Raw genomic sequence first — 14,262 nt, 5'->3', positions numbered from 1 at the left:
CAACAAAACCCTTGAAAAACAATTAGGACTCCATGATGCTTCTGTATGATTTTGCCTGCATTTGTTTGCAAGTGTGCTCATCTTGCTTTATATAATGGCAGCTTTATATATCCCAAATCTCAAAATTTTGCACAATTAGTTAACATCACCCAAAACGTTACAGAAAAGCATCCTGGTGGCTGCAAGACTGGGGTCAAACTTCACGGTCAAAATTTTCCTTAAAAAACAAGAGTGGGGAATTTAACTTTCTCTCCATACTGGCAGAGTCAGTTTTCACACTTGTGCCGGTAGAGAATAGTTTCAAAGGTGTAAGTTGTCTTACAATTCATACATTTCTCATTAATGAAGTTCAGTAAATATTTGGGTTGTGTTTTGGGCTAAAATCCCCAGAACTATAAAAGCCACTGCATCACTCAGTGAGCATTACTGGGTCAAACACTGCCCTGGATTACTCTTGGCGAAGTTCTGCCTTACAACTTCTAATTAACATGGTAAACAGGAAACACGCAACAGCATAGCCGAGTACACATGCATATTTGCATTTTAATACATTAGCCCTTTTTACATGCCGGTACGATGAATACTTGTTTTGAGACATCTATTTCAAAACACCGCGAGTACTTTCTACCCCGGCCCAGCAGACCTCTGGAGGAGAGCGGGTTTCCTCGGCAGCACAGACCCTGCTCCGGCAGCTTCCAACTTGTTTCTGCTGCAGACACCCAGCTCGCCTGCCACTGTCAGTGCCCGGCGTCCCCCCAGCGCCCAGGGCGGGCCGGGGCTGAAGCCCCCGCGCCCTCTGATCCCTTCCCCGCAGGTATGGCTGCAGAGAAGCAGCCCAGCATCACCTCGCCGCAGGAGTCATGGCCCCTGTTCCGCGCGTTACCAGGAGGGTGAAGCCGCCCGAGGATGCCACTGTCCTCCCCCATCCCAAAACGGGATAAGCAGAAGGAAGGTGCTGTGGCGGGCTTTACCCGCCGCCGGCCGCACCGCATCCTCGCCTCGCCTCACCTCCCCAGCCCGCCGAGCGCCCGACACTCACCGCCCGGCTCGGCGGCCCCTGCACGAAGCCGCCCCACGCACACCGCCGCTACCCGTAGCGCGGCTGCCCCGGCGCCGGCCGTCTGTGAGCTCCGCCCCGGCCCGCCCCCGCAGCCCGCCCCGAGCCACCGCCCCGCCGCGGGCAGCGGCCCTACCTGGCCGGGCCGCCCCTCCCGGCCGCTGAGGGAGGGGCGGCGGCAGCGCCGGACCGGCCCCCAGCGAGGGCAGCGGGAAGCGCGGGCGCCCCCCGGCCACGGGTGAGGCCGTCGAGGGGCGGCGGGGCGCGAGTGGGCGCCGCGCCCCGTAGGTGCCCCAGCAGCCCGCGCTGCGGCTGCCGCCACCTTGTTATTGAGGGCAAAACGCTGCCCCGGGCAAAACCGACGCCCTTTGATGTTGAGGGAAAAGCAACGAGGGTTGGAGGCGGGCGGTTCGCGCCGCCGCCGCCCCGGCGAGCTGCAGTGCGGGCTGCCCGGCGTGAGCCGGCGCCCGGGCCGGGAGAAGGGGCGGCGCAGGGCAGGGGCATCGGCTCGTCCCCGCCCGGCACGATGGCTGCGGGGCAGCGGAGCGTGTGGAGCGGCCGTGACCCGGCCGCCCCCGATGCCGGCCGCTCGGAGGTGCCGGGAGCGGGCGTGGCTTTCCCCCAGCCCCGGCAAGTGTGCGGGGGCTGGCCCCGCCCGGCCGCCGGGGCCCCCGTGGGACATCTGGGTTCAAAGCCCTGCGGGGAGCTGAACCCGCACCTTCCACCTCGCACCGGCGGGCGTGGCTGGCTGCTGTCTGTGCCGCCCGACTATGGCTGCCCGGCCTGGCCGCCCCAGGCACGCCGCCCCCGGCCGGGGACACGGCTGCCGGCGGCCAGGGCTGCCCCGCCTGCCCCCGGCCCCGTTCGGGCCGGCGTGACAATGACTCCGCGGCCGAATGGTGCCGGCGCTCTCCCCGGGCGCTCAATTAGTATTTAATGTTTAATGAATGCTCAACAAGTCCTCTTCTAATTAACGCTTAATGACTTATATGAAGTGGAACAGCTTCAACAGGAAGGACCACGCAAGTCTCACTTCGGAGCGTCTCAGGGCCCAGCGCGGAGGCGGGGGCGACACCAGGTCAGCCCGCCTGCAGCTGGCCGGAGTGCCCGGCCTGCGGTGTGTCTGGCCCCTTGGCTATTGAAGAAAATAAGGACCTTTTTTATGGAGTTACTTCCTCCTCCAGCTGGAAAAGTGTTAAGTTAGTTATTTTTTTTAAATCAACAGCCTACACAGTCTTGTCTCAGGAGAGCCACATAGAACCTATTTAACACCAGTGAATGTGTAGCAGCAAGGCTTGCCCAAGCAAATGAAAAATACCAAAAACCATGAAAAACACAGCCTAAATTGGGGAAGAGGTAGAGTTGACTTATGCTGCGACCTAACAGAAATCCATGGAACCCTTGTCTTTGCCTATTCCTGTTTACTAATGTCACTCATTGAACTGATAAGCAGCTGTAGCACCGACCAAGACGTGTGTCCTCACACAGTGATCTTCCACCTCTGGCCTTCAAACAGGCAAGTCTATGGTCATTACCTTAAGCTCAAGTTTTTGTATTGTTTGGGGTTTAGGTTTTATTAGACAGTGAAATAATCCACAAATGAGAAAATTAATGCCTGTCTTTTTCCACTCCCTTTGAAGACTTTTTTTCAACCAGTAGAACCAAAACAATTAAGTAAAGAGCAATATTAAGGGCTGCATTAAGTTCATACAGCTCAGACGGGTAAAGTGCTTTAGTGATAACAAAACCAACTATAGATTTCCCTATCAGATCATGAGTAATGCAGCCCAATTACAAATTTCTTATTCTATGTATGTATTGCCAATACTAACTAATTACAGGGAAAGGATAAGATGACAATAATGAACATTGCCCGCTAAAATAAGCAAAAATACAAAATTTTCACACTTAAGGTAATAAGGAAAGATACTGATTTCTCCCATAATATCTACAAGTGTGAGGAGGATGACTATATTGTTCATGCTAAAAACTGTTGGAACACCAAAAAAGGGGAAATTTAACTTTATTATGGTGTCAACCATCATATTAACAATTGGATGGAAATAGCTGTCAGTCTTCTAAAGTAGTTGGGACTACATTATCAACCTGACCATCATTATTACACTTGCTGTCAAGTTTTTAGTTTGCAAGATTACACCTAGAAAAATTAGTTATTTGAACTGGGAATCTGGATTTCTCTCTTCCCAGCCACTGATTTTCATAAAGTCCATGGGAACTTAATTATCATTGAGATGTCTCCCCCTTTCAAATGTAGTTTAAACTACAACCAACAAGTTCAAAAGGTGTTGAATGGAAGTGAGGAGGGACAGCCAGCCAGTCCAGTCACATAAGCCTTGTTTCCTCAGGGAACGAGGCTAAAGATTTTTCCTTGATCTTGAAATAGCTGCCCTATGTAAACTGTTTTGAAGTAATTTCTTCATACAAAGTACCTTAATTATATACAGCTCTTTCAAAACACATAAAAGACCAGGTACTTGCCCTGAAGAGCTTGTATTTTAAGTCAGATAAATGTAGGTGAGCCAGTATTGCCAGTGCAAGAGGGCACAGAGACCAAGCATCCCAAGGGACTCCCGAGTGGGACCCACCCTGCCAGAGCACAGCATGAGAATGCCTGACTTCAGAGCACTGCATGGAAGTGTTTGATTTCAGAAGGCAAGAAATACCCTTGCTCTGCAGATCAGGCTTCTTCAATGTGCTTATGCTCAAGCATTCTTACTCTTAAAACATTAGCTGCTTGAGAAATACCTGATCAAAGGCATTGGCAACTGAAAAATCTAGAGGACCTGCCTATCCATTCCTTGGACAGTGTGGAGGAAGCCATTTCAAGCACTCTGCATGAACCTTGAAAGCCGTGTTCTAATCTGAAAGCAAAATGCTGCTGCCTTCTTAACCAAGAAATGTAAATTTTGTTTGTATTTATATTCATACCTGTTTATGCTAGCATTAAAATATTTCCTCTGTTTTCGGCTGGGGTTTTTTTCTCATTAGCTAATGTAAGTTGCCACAGCCAAACCCCTAATTTAACAGTGCAATTAAACATGTGCTTTGCTGGTCTCCAGTGAAAAGAGAGCATAAGCTACTATGATCTGTTGAATCAAAACTTCACGATGTGTCTTGAGGGATCAGTTGGATGTTATTTTCTTAGATGAGTTCATCTGAGTCAGCTGAACATAAATGAAAACACTTCTTAGAGCACACATTAGAGAAAAAAGCAGTATTTTTACTAGTCATTAGCGACTTTGTGGTAACTAATAGATGGTAATATCTACTGTGGACAGTTCTTTAATTTAAACATTTATTTTCCAGCATATGTTCATCTTCAGAGGGGAAAAAAGCAACAAGGCATTTAGTGAAGAATAAGTTTGAGCTTTATCATTCATTAGAAGGTAATAAATGACTGGATTTCAGGTAACATGAAAACTTCTGAGACCTTCTATCCTAAACAATTCTAATAGTGTAGGACCCTTACAAATTCATGCTGGAAAGCCAGTAATGTAAAATATCTTTAAATCACACTATTGTAATTCACCCAGCCATGAGAAACAGAAAGCCTGGAAGTTCTAGCAGTCACATGACATCCCAAAAAGTGCTTTAGCCAAAAACATTTAAATAAATAAACTATTACTCTTCAGGCTTTAGCATTCTGCAGAGACTGAGACTGAAATATATCACAGTAACAGTGCCAGGCTTTCTGAGGCTGAATATTGCTCTGGAGTATTGCTGGCTCAGTGTGCTTGGAAAATATTAGTAGAAAAACTGGAAGGAGCAATGTACAAATCAAAGCTAAGAGAGAGAAAAGTCTGAGAAGCACAAGACCCACTTGAGAGAAGAGTTTTCGTACTGCTCTCCTACAGGTGAGTGCCATAGCTACTGGCAGAGAGAGAAGGAGTGAGTCGCAGATGGAAATAAAGGCTTGGTGCTTATTTTTTTCTTTTAAAAGCATGGGAGAAAAATGTACTTAACAAAACATTTGACCTGAGTCAATTCTTGTTGTGATTTACTAAAGGGAAAAAAGCAGTTATATTTTAAGTTAATCTAAATGATCTCTAAACTTAACCAGTTTGACTGACCTTGCTGTCAATCAAATGGATTTGAATTACTTCAACTCACTATACTCATTGTTCATTGTTTATGCTGACCCTTCTCAAAGACACAAAGGGGGGGGTTACTATTAGGAAAATATGGCTAATATTATTTTAATTCCCAAACTGCCTTCTTCTGAATATGAAGAGTTTGGCATATACTCTCTAAACCTTTTTTCAGCATTTGTTTTAAGTATACCATGTTCCAGGCTGACAGTGTCCTCTTCAGAGTTTGAGAAAAAAACCACACTTTAACAAGTCCTCTCTAGCATAGAATTCACTCCCTGCCTTTTCCAGCTCTTTGCCTGCTATGCAGATAGAAGATATAAATAGCAATAACTGGATTTTAAATCATTTCAGTTTTACCTGAGCAATTTGTGCAGGGAATACATTTATTTAGATTCAGGAATTTACCCAAGTAAGCAAGGGGCTATAAATGCAAGACTTGAGCAGAGTGAAGTGAAACAAATGTAAGTTTTCTGAACAGTCATATTTTTACACATATTGTATTTTCTAGTAAGTCAGGGTATTTTAGTGAAACATTTCATATCTTCAAGAGAACAGGACCTGTCTGCTTCCAATTTATTTTTTCACTGTAAAAGTAGATTTTTAGTTCAAATGTACATCAAAAATTGACTATTTTGCAACAGCATATAGATTAAGGAGACTAATGAGCCTGCATGTTTAATGGATTTTTGGGAAAGGAGATAATCAGCTCAAGAAGCATAGATGCATATATATAAATTGTTTTATACCATAATATTTCGTAGATGTCAAACACCAAGATTAGATATTGGATGTATTAGAAAAGAACAGGAAAACTGAAAGGAGCAAATCACATAAAATCAAATGAACGGAAATCTTTCAAAAAAGCTCAGGAAAGACAAAGAAGCATTGATAAAATGAAACAGATCCTTACATGAAGATTTAGGAGAGAAGGGAGATAAATAAGAACGGGCATGTCAGAAAAGGCATGTCTGCTCCCATCTCCTCTTCCCCAGAGCTAGTTATTTCCATAAACTAAACTATTTCCCCCCTCCCCTTCTGTCAAGAGGAGCATCTGTTGGTTAAAGAAATGCTCTATAAAACTAATGGAGATCAGTAGATTTTATGATTTAAAAAAAGTAACTGTGTATTAACATGAAGATTTCTGATGGGGTTTAAAAGGAATAAAAGAGAGTGTTGTTTGCCTTACCATGATGATGATGATAATTCTTTCTGCTGTTTACAGAAGAATAAACAAACTATCGTGTGTGAGATGCAGTCCTGTGTGTCAGTAACCAAACCCTTTTTCTTAGCAATCCTCCCACGCTTTAACCCCTTCTTTCTTCTGGCAGCACTCAGGTAAAAACAAGCAAAAAAAAAAAAAAAGGAAGTAGTATCTGACTTGAGCCTTTCCAACTGATAAGTCATTTGGCAGACAAATTAGAACTATGAAAGGGGCTCAATTAGAGGATAGGAGAAAGAACTGCAGAAGGGTGGCAGCAAGTCCTTCAGTAAGCAGCTCTACAGAAGCAGAGAACATGTTGCAAAGAACTACAAAGTTAGTGTTGGGCAAACACCTTACGTGTATTAATTAACGTGCAATACCAGAGCACAGATATGCAACAGTAGGGGAAAATATACCACACACGTTGGTTCTCACAGACCTGGTTACTGTTTTCTGATCCAAATTTAAGAATGCTAAAGAAAAAAAATCACCTGTGCCTCTGTGTCTTTATGCAGAAAGAGACTGATTTATGTTGGCATCTTGGTTCTTCACCTTCCTAGGTTAATATATTAAATCTGTATTTTTTTTACCTATTTGTGGTAAAATGGTACTATAAAGGGACTTGAAGAAGCAGAAAAGAACTAGCACCAAAAGCAGGAGCAGGGATTATTCAACAATGAATAACTGAGAGAATATTTAAATTCTCCTGAACCTGAAAGACATCCAGAAAAAATTTATATGCAAAAAAATAGTATTAACAGAAATTATTGCACTTGCAACTCTTTGTGTTTCAGTACAAGAGAGAGTGAGGAAGTTTGATATGAGTTAGCCTCACATCTTTGCTCTCACGATTTTGAACCTTGCTGCTGGGCCAGAGCTCTATCACTAGATAATGTTCTTGGTGTAAATATTCATCAAAAGTATCTCTTTCAAAGTAAAGAGTGAAAATAAACATGTGCATGTTTTGTTCTAAGAGATAGGAACTTGAAAGTACTTATTCTGTAAGCAATAAAGGATAAATGGCAAAAGCATTTTGGAGAGGAAGAGAGTGGCTTGGAGTTAATTTTAAGTACCCCCTAATCAGAAGCCACAACTAACAAATGTAACCCCTTTCCTTTTTTCATTTCTGAATGCAATTCACAATGATAAAGAACCTATTACATCAGTGGTTTTGATTTAGCAGGTCTCTCTCTTCTATGCTTGCAGGTCTCTTCTGTTTTGTGAGAGTGTACAGTGTCTTGTCACTAACTCTAAATGGTGTACACTGGTTAGTACAGATTTAACATAAATTGTCTAATTTAGCTTACTGCAATACTTCCTTCTTTTAGATGAAGTATTTGTACATAGTTACCAGAGATAAGAAATATGATTCCTTTCCTGCAAACTTAGGAGTATCTGTACTACAGACGGAGCAATCAGTCTCTGGAAATCAGCTCTTTCTTAAGCACCATCAATCTTCATCTCTTCCCCATGCTTTCACACAAAACTGCTGCTGTCAATAGCTCAGCAGTCTGGAAAGTCTATGGCACTTGAAAAAGTCTTGCAGCATTATATTAAATAATTATAGGGCAAAAAAGAAATAATCTTACAGAGCCACATATATTATCAGTCTCTGCCACAGAGGGCACTGATGTGGCTGCTCTGTGCTGGTTAACTGAGCTGGCTTTTCCTGGGCATCTCTACATGACACTGCACCTGGCCTCACCTTGAGTCCTGTGTATAAACTGCTAGAAAGCTCCAAATAAAGGTCACAAAAATGGTGAAGGATCTTGAGGAGAAGCTGTATGAGGAGTGGCGGAGGTCACTTGGCTTGTTCAGCCTGGAGGAAACTGAGGGGAGACCCACTGCAGTCTACAACTTCCCCATGAGGGCAAGAGGAGGGGCAGACACTTATCTCTTCTCTGTGGTGCCCAGTGACAGGACCCGAGGGAATGGCCTGAAGTTGTGTCAGGGGTGGTTTAGGTTTGATATCAGAAAAAGTTTCTTCACCCAGAGGATGGCTGGGCACAGGAACAGGCTCCCCAGGGAAGTGGTCACAGCACCCGTCTGACAGGGTTCAAGAAGTGTTTGGACAATGCTCTCGGGCACATGGTGTGACTCTTGGGATGTCCTGTGCATAGCCAGGAATTGGACTTTGCCCTTCCAACTCAGGATATTCTATGATTCCATGTAGATCAAGAGTAAGGCAGAATTTCTAATACACTCCTGTGCCCAGTGTTTCCTTTTAGCTGGCTGTAAGTGCCCAGCAGAGGAAGGTTATAGATTGTCTCAAAGTACTAGGTAGGAAACCTTGGTGTCACCTGCAATTTTAAATCAGTCTAGGGAACAGATGCCCGGGAGTTAGTTAAACTAACTAAAGCACCAAAGTGTCCTTCAGCAGCTCTAGCTCTAGATACCTAAAAGTAACTCATTATGTAATTTGGAATTTATAAAACCAGAGATTTTTTTCTTGGGTGGCAGATAGTCTGAAACTATAAATGGAAAACTAAAAGCCTTTTGCTAGCAACATGGGGACTTTCCCCGGGTCAGGCACAGTAGAACACAGGCTGTCACAGGGCAAGAGGCAGAAAGCCATCCTTGTGAGCACTGTGTTACTAAGGTGAGGCCATTAGGATGTGGAAGAATAGAGATGGTAAACTGCAAATTGGACTGCTAATTTGATCAAAGCCAAATTTCAGAAACAACAAAGTGAACTACATGTTTAACATGCTGGCTTTGGAAAGTTGATGTGATGGTCCTGTGACAGAAAAAATTAATGCATGGTTCTGACTCTGAAAACTACTTAGCAGAATGAAAAATGATAATACTTAATCAAACTGTATTTAAATATGAAAATAATGCAGTCTCTCTTCTCCACAGAAGCTCTCATTAAAGACAGTAAAATCATGTGATGTAAATCCTATTACACCTCATACCAGGTTATCAATTGGTACCTTTTAACTGAAATGTGTCTCAAGTCAGCCCCCCAATATTGAGGTGCCCAACATAGCAGCTGTTTTGGACAATTTGGGTTTGATAGCCTGTGAGCTTCAAAGAGCCCTTTTATGAAATGTATAAAGTGTTTACACTCCTTGGTAACTTTTTTGATGTACAGATTTTCCATAATTTACAAATTAAGAGCTTTAAGCACAAGGAACTCTTATTACTAAAATATCTTATCCTGTCTTCATAAAAAGCAGCTGGATACCTCATTTTACATCTGAATTACAATACTATAACTTAGCATTTATTCCAAATAACAGTGTACACCTAAGGCTTCCGGAATTCATTAAAATTATTTCTTATAATAATTATTACAGAGAAACACCTCAATATTGGTTAGACTAAACTTTATGAAACCAGTATGAAGAAAATGGGAATGACTCCAAACCCGCTGGTTCCCGGGCAAAAATGTAAATTAAGTGGAATAGTCCTTCCAACTCATTGCTTATAATCCCACAATTACTTCCATATCGCAATATTCTCCATTAAGCAAGAGAAACTTCTAAGAAGCAATGTTTTCATGAAATGCATTTTTATACTTAGGTGTGTTTATTTTAGGCTCCAAACAGAACTAATTAATGTAGAAAGCATTAAAACAAACATTGCATCTGTCTAGAAAACAGATACATTATTACTTACGAAGAAAAAAGGGAGATACATGTTTTCCTGCTGTTACAGATTAATTACTACAGTCAGGCTGCATTATGCTACTGTGGACTTCAACTGTTAAATGTTAGCTACTAAAGAGATACAACTACAACAGCATTTAAATTGCACTACTATTATTGCTAAATAATTGGATGAAATTTCTAATTCCTACTTGGTATTAAAAAAACCCACATCAAGTCTTACCTCTAAAAATATATTTTGTGGATGAACAATACTGCAAGAGAGAATTAGATTAAACTGGTTGAAACTGTACAGTTCAGAAACACATAGATTTCCAGGAAATGTCAAGAAATACAGAGAGTTATTGATTCTGCACTTGAATTTCTGAAGTTGTTAGTTTGGATATAGGCCAATCCAATATACTCCATGATTGCCTTTGGTATCTGTGGCTTAGAACAACAGATTTGACAAAGGTAATTTTAAAGCTAACCCTTAAAAAAGCTTCATAACTAATCATAGTTATAGCTACAACAGTTCTAGCATTGGGCTCAAACTATTTTAGATACTTTCTAAATAAATTATAGCAAAACCACTCCATTAGCAAGCACTCCTGGAGTCCCCTTTGCATAAAGTCACTCCATTATTTGCTGGTGCTTTGGAATGCAGGAGGGCGGTGGTTGTCGACCATTAAAACCTGGTAGACAACAAGTGTTTCCTGTATGCAGAAGGCAGGCATGAGTCTTCTCCCCTGTTCCTAATCTACCACTTCCCTCCCACGCCTTCTTGGCACCTGTTGGGAAAGGCTGGGAATACAAATCTCTCCTACTCTGTAGGGTTTTTCTCTAGCTAGCTACCCTTTCCCTCTGCAGGTGACTCCATCTCTTCTGCAGCCCAGGCTTTCCCAGCTGGTCACACGGTGAACTTGGCAAAGCTTTTCAGTTTCCCAGCTGTACACAAGGCTCTGAACAGCAGCCAGCAACAAGCAGGGGGAGCTCTATTTTTGCTTGGCAGACACTTGGGAAAAAAACCCTCACAAACTGTCTACGCATCTCCAATGTTTGGAAAGTGGGAGTCTTTTTCAGGTCCTAGAGTCAGAAATTTATCTAATAAAAACTGTCTGACACACCAGACAAAAAAAGATACCCTTCGTGTTTCCAGAAGCAAAACCATCAAAACTCCCTGGGAGAAGAGGGAGGGGAAATATCCAGAATTACCTCTGATAAGCCTTTTAAAATCACAAATTTCTCCAGAGGAAACATAAAAAAACTAAACAGATCTTCACGTTCTTGCTATCTGAACTCTGGTTGCTAAACATTTATGGCGTAGTTTGTCTGATTTTTCAGACTTTTTAAAAGCTTAACTTTTTAATCTCTGTTTTCCTCTGAGACAATTATTCTCTTTTGTTTTGTTTTGGTTTGGGTTTTTTTCAACAAATATACCCTCCTAGAAAGCAAAATGGTAAAAGGAAAAAACCAAAAAAATAAGGGAGAGGTGAATTGTAGAGACAGGAGAGGAAAAGAAGATAAATTTTCATTTGCATGTCATAACACAGGATTCAGAGGAAATTAAGATGTCAAACTTCCATCATTAAAAACAAAGTCTGTAATAGAAAACATTACATTGTATTTAAATCTTTAGATAGTATTTGTAACCACAAGAAACTGAAAACTTATTTGGCGAAATGTTACCCTCCTGTGATTTTGAAAATTATATGAACAATACTAGTTTGAAGGAATGGTAGATTTCTTTTACAATCTCTAAATCTTACTGAAACAGTAGTTTAGGCAGTTTGGTTTTTTAAGTGGGTCATACTTTGCTTTTGCAGATATTGAGCCATGGCAGGTTGAGTGCTTGTTTTAAAGAGGTAAGTGAAGAAGCATTCCAGCTTATTCAGTCTAATTCAGTTCTTGAGACAATAAAACCAGAAAGATGAAGTTTTTCATGACTACCCTCTTCAAAACCATTATTACACTGCAGCTGGCACTACAGAGCAATAAATTACACATATATGTATGCATACACGCACTCCTAATTGTCACACACCTCATACAGCTTAAAAAGTGGCAAAAGCCTGGTCAGGAGGAATGGACTACTAGCAAAAGCTGTGTGTCGCAACCTCCTCAGATCTGAGGGTGCTCAGGTGTACTGTGAGCCACCTGGTCATGTAGCATGGCAAAATGGAAAGAGGGCCACACCCATGGAGTGAGCAGAGCTAGCTGCCAAGGTCCTGGAAACCATTCCAGCACATTGCACAAGTGTGGAAATGGTACAAGAAAAGCACGATGCAGGACAAGTCCTCGGCTCTCCAGACTGCAGATCACTGCACAGCATGGAGGCCAGAAACAAATCCCTGGTGATTCAAAGAGCAACTTCACAGGACTTTACTCACCAAGGGAAAGAGAAGGGAGGAGTATACCCTTGGGAAGAAAGCAGTAAAGTGCCGGCTGTCATCCTCAGGAGAAGTTACACACTAGCCATAAGTAACACCTGTGAAATGTTGAAATGCTATGTAGCTGCGTGTTTGGCGCGATGATACACAGAGGCGGGGCAGATAAAGGATGGTCACCGATAATACCAGACTGCCTGGTGCACACTCCCATGTCACCATTACCACAGTCATTTTGTACTGTCAATGCTTGATCATTGATGACAGACCTCCTAAACAATCTGCAATGCATGAAGGGTTCATTGCCTTCCCTGGGCAATACCACAGTGAGTATGTGGCTGTCCGCATTATCTCACTCTTGCAAAGTGCAGACGTGTGCTGGTTTGATAGACCTTTTATTTTGTCCCTGCTTGGGAGACTGTAGTTTATTCAGCAGCCCAGCCCTGAAGACCTCAGCACTATCACATTCCAGGATGACTGCTCACATGACTTTAGGCCATCATTAATCCTCTCTAAAGGAAACACATTTTCATCCACTGCTTCCACTAAATTTGTTCACAATATTACATGGAGCATGCAATAACTCAGATGAAATTCAATTCCAAACAGAGCTGAATATGAATACTATTCAGGATTCAGATCAAATATAGAAGTGAACATAACCTTTTTATACTTCACCTGCATCAAGGTGAATGTATTGAATTGCTTGGAATGACAATTGTCCAAGTGACAGCTGTCTTAAGTTGCCAGCCAAGAATAGATACATGCAAATTGTCTGATACAAGACAACTTGCATGTTGTCTTCAAGTTTGATTTGGTATTTTTAACTGTATATATAAAACCCCAACAATCTCTTCAATAAACTTTGTGAGTACTTCAGAGATGTCTATCAGAGTAAGAATTTACTGGTATCCCCACCTTCAAATATATTCTAAAGGGGTGAAGCCTTCTTGACTCAGTACATCCACTGCCATCTTGAATGCCAAAGTATTAGACTACAATACAGATTCCTCCTGCACCAATATTCCAGGACCTATGTTCCTTCTATGAAATCTGTGCCATCTTCCCTCCTGTGTTTCCCCTTCTCTAAGGCCCATGTTCATTGTCAGCTGTAGTCCTGTACACCTACAATCAACCACAGCTTAGATGCTCTCCTATTAATCTCACCAAAAAGCAGCAGAAATACATGAGATGTTTTCAAGGTCTCTCTGAGCCAGCCATAATAATGGGACATAACGTAACCTAGATGTTATTTTTAGGAAATAAGAGAGTTGGTGTCTTAGCCATGTTGGAAACAGCAAAATGAAAACCTTTGTAAGTTAATACTGAATTGAATTCGTGGTTCAAATGGGGATAAGAGGAATAATGAGCAAGGAATATGGAAAAAAAGTTAACCGACAAGGAAATTGCCATGATGCCATCAGTCTAGTCAGCAGCACAGTATTTTATTAAGCAGAGAAGTAATTTTGTTGAGCAATACTCAGAAAGCTTTTGTCATGGATATCTGAGAACCTTTCTTGTGCTGTAATTAGCCATAGATTTCCAGACTTTTTGGAAGACAAAAGGATGAGCATGTCTTCAGCAGGCTAAAACCAAATCACAATAATCAGATAGTTTTCTAGTGGACCTGATGCCCAAGCTTTTTGACATCTTGACTTCTCAGAATTTTGGTTCTCTACCTACACAGTGAGTATGACACTGCACATATAATTAGTTGCTTGATTCTTCTGTCTTCACTATTAGGAAACATGGCTGCGTTGAGGACACCTGTCATCTTTCTCTGTTAAAGAATCAAATATTTGTATCCAGAGAATCTCTGCTGCAGTGTTATGAATGCTTGCTGTGTCCTGGGAAACCTGGGCAGAATGATGCTTGACCAAAGGTTTGTACCATTATGGATACTCTAAGGAATCCT

At 42.2% G+C, this 14,262-nt stretch overlaps 1 protein-coding gene across 1 annotated transcript in view; it reads right to left on the bottom strand.

Moving 5' to 3' along the window:
- Positions 1–14,262, bottom strand: part of CRYBG1 (crystallin beta-gamma domain containing 1) — a 95,264-nt gene that overhangs the window by 41,419 nt on the left and 39,583 nt on the right. The gene's annotated exons all lie outside the window — the stretch shown is intronic.

Source organism: Camarhynchus parvulus, chromosome 3, assembly GCF_901933205.1.
Source record: "Camarhynchus parvulus chromosome 3, STF_HiC, whole genome shotgun sequence".
Lineage (NCBI taxonomy): Eukaryota > Metazoa > Chordata > Aves > Passeriformes > Thraupidae > Camarhynchus > Camarhynchus parvulus.
This window is presented reverse-complemented; position numbering and strand designations above follow the sequence as displayed.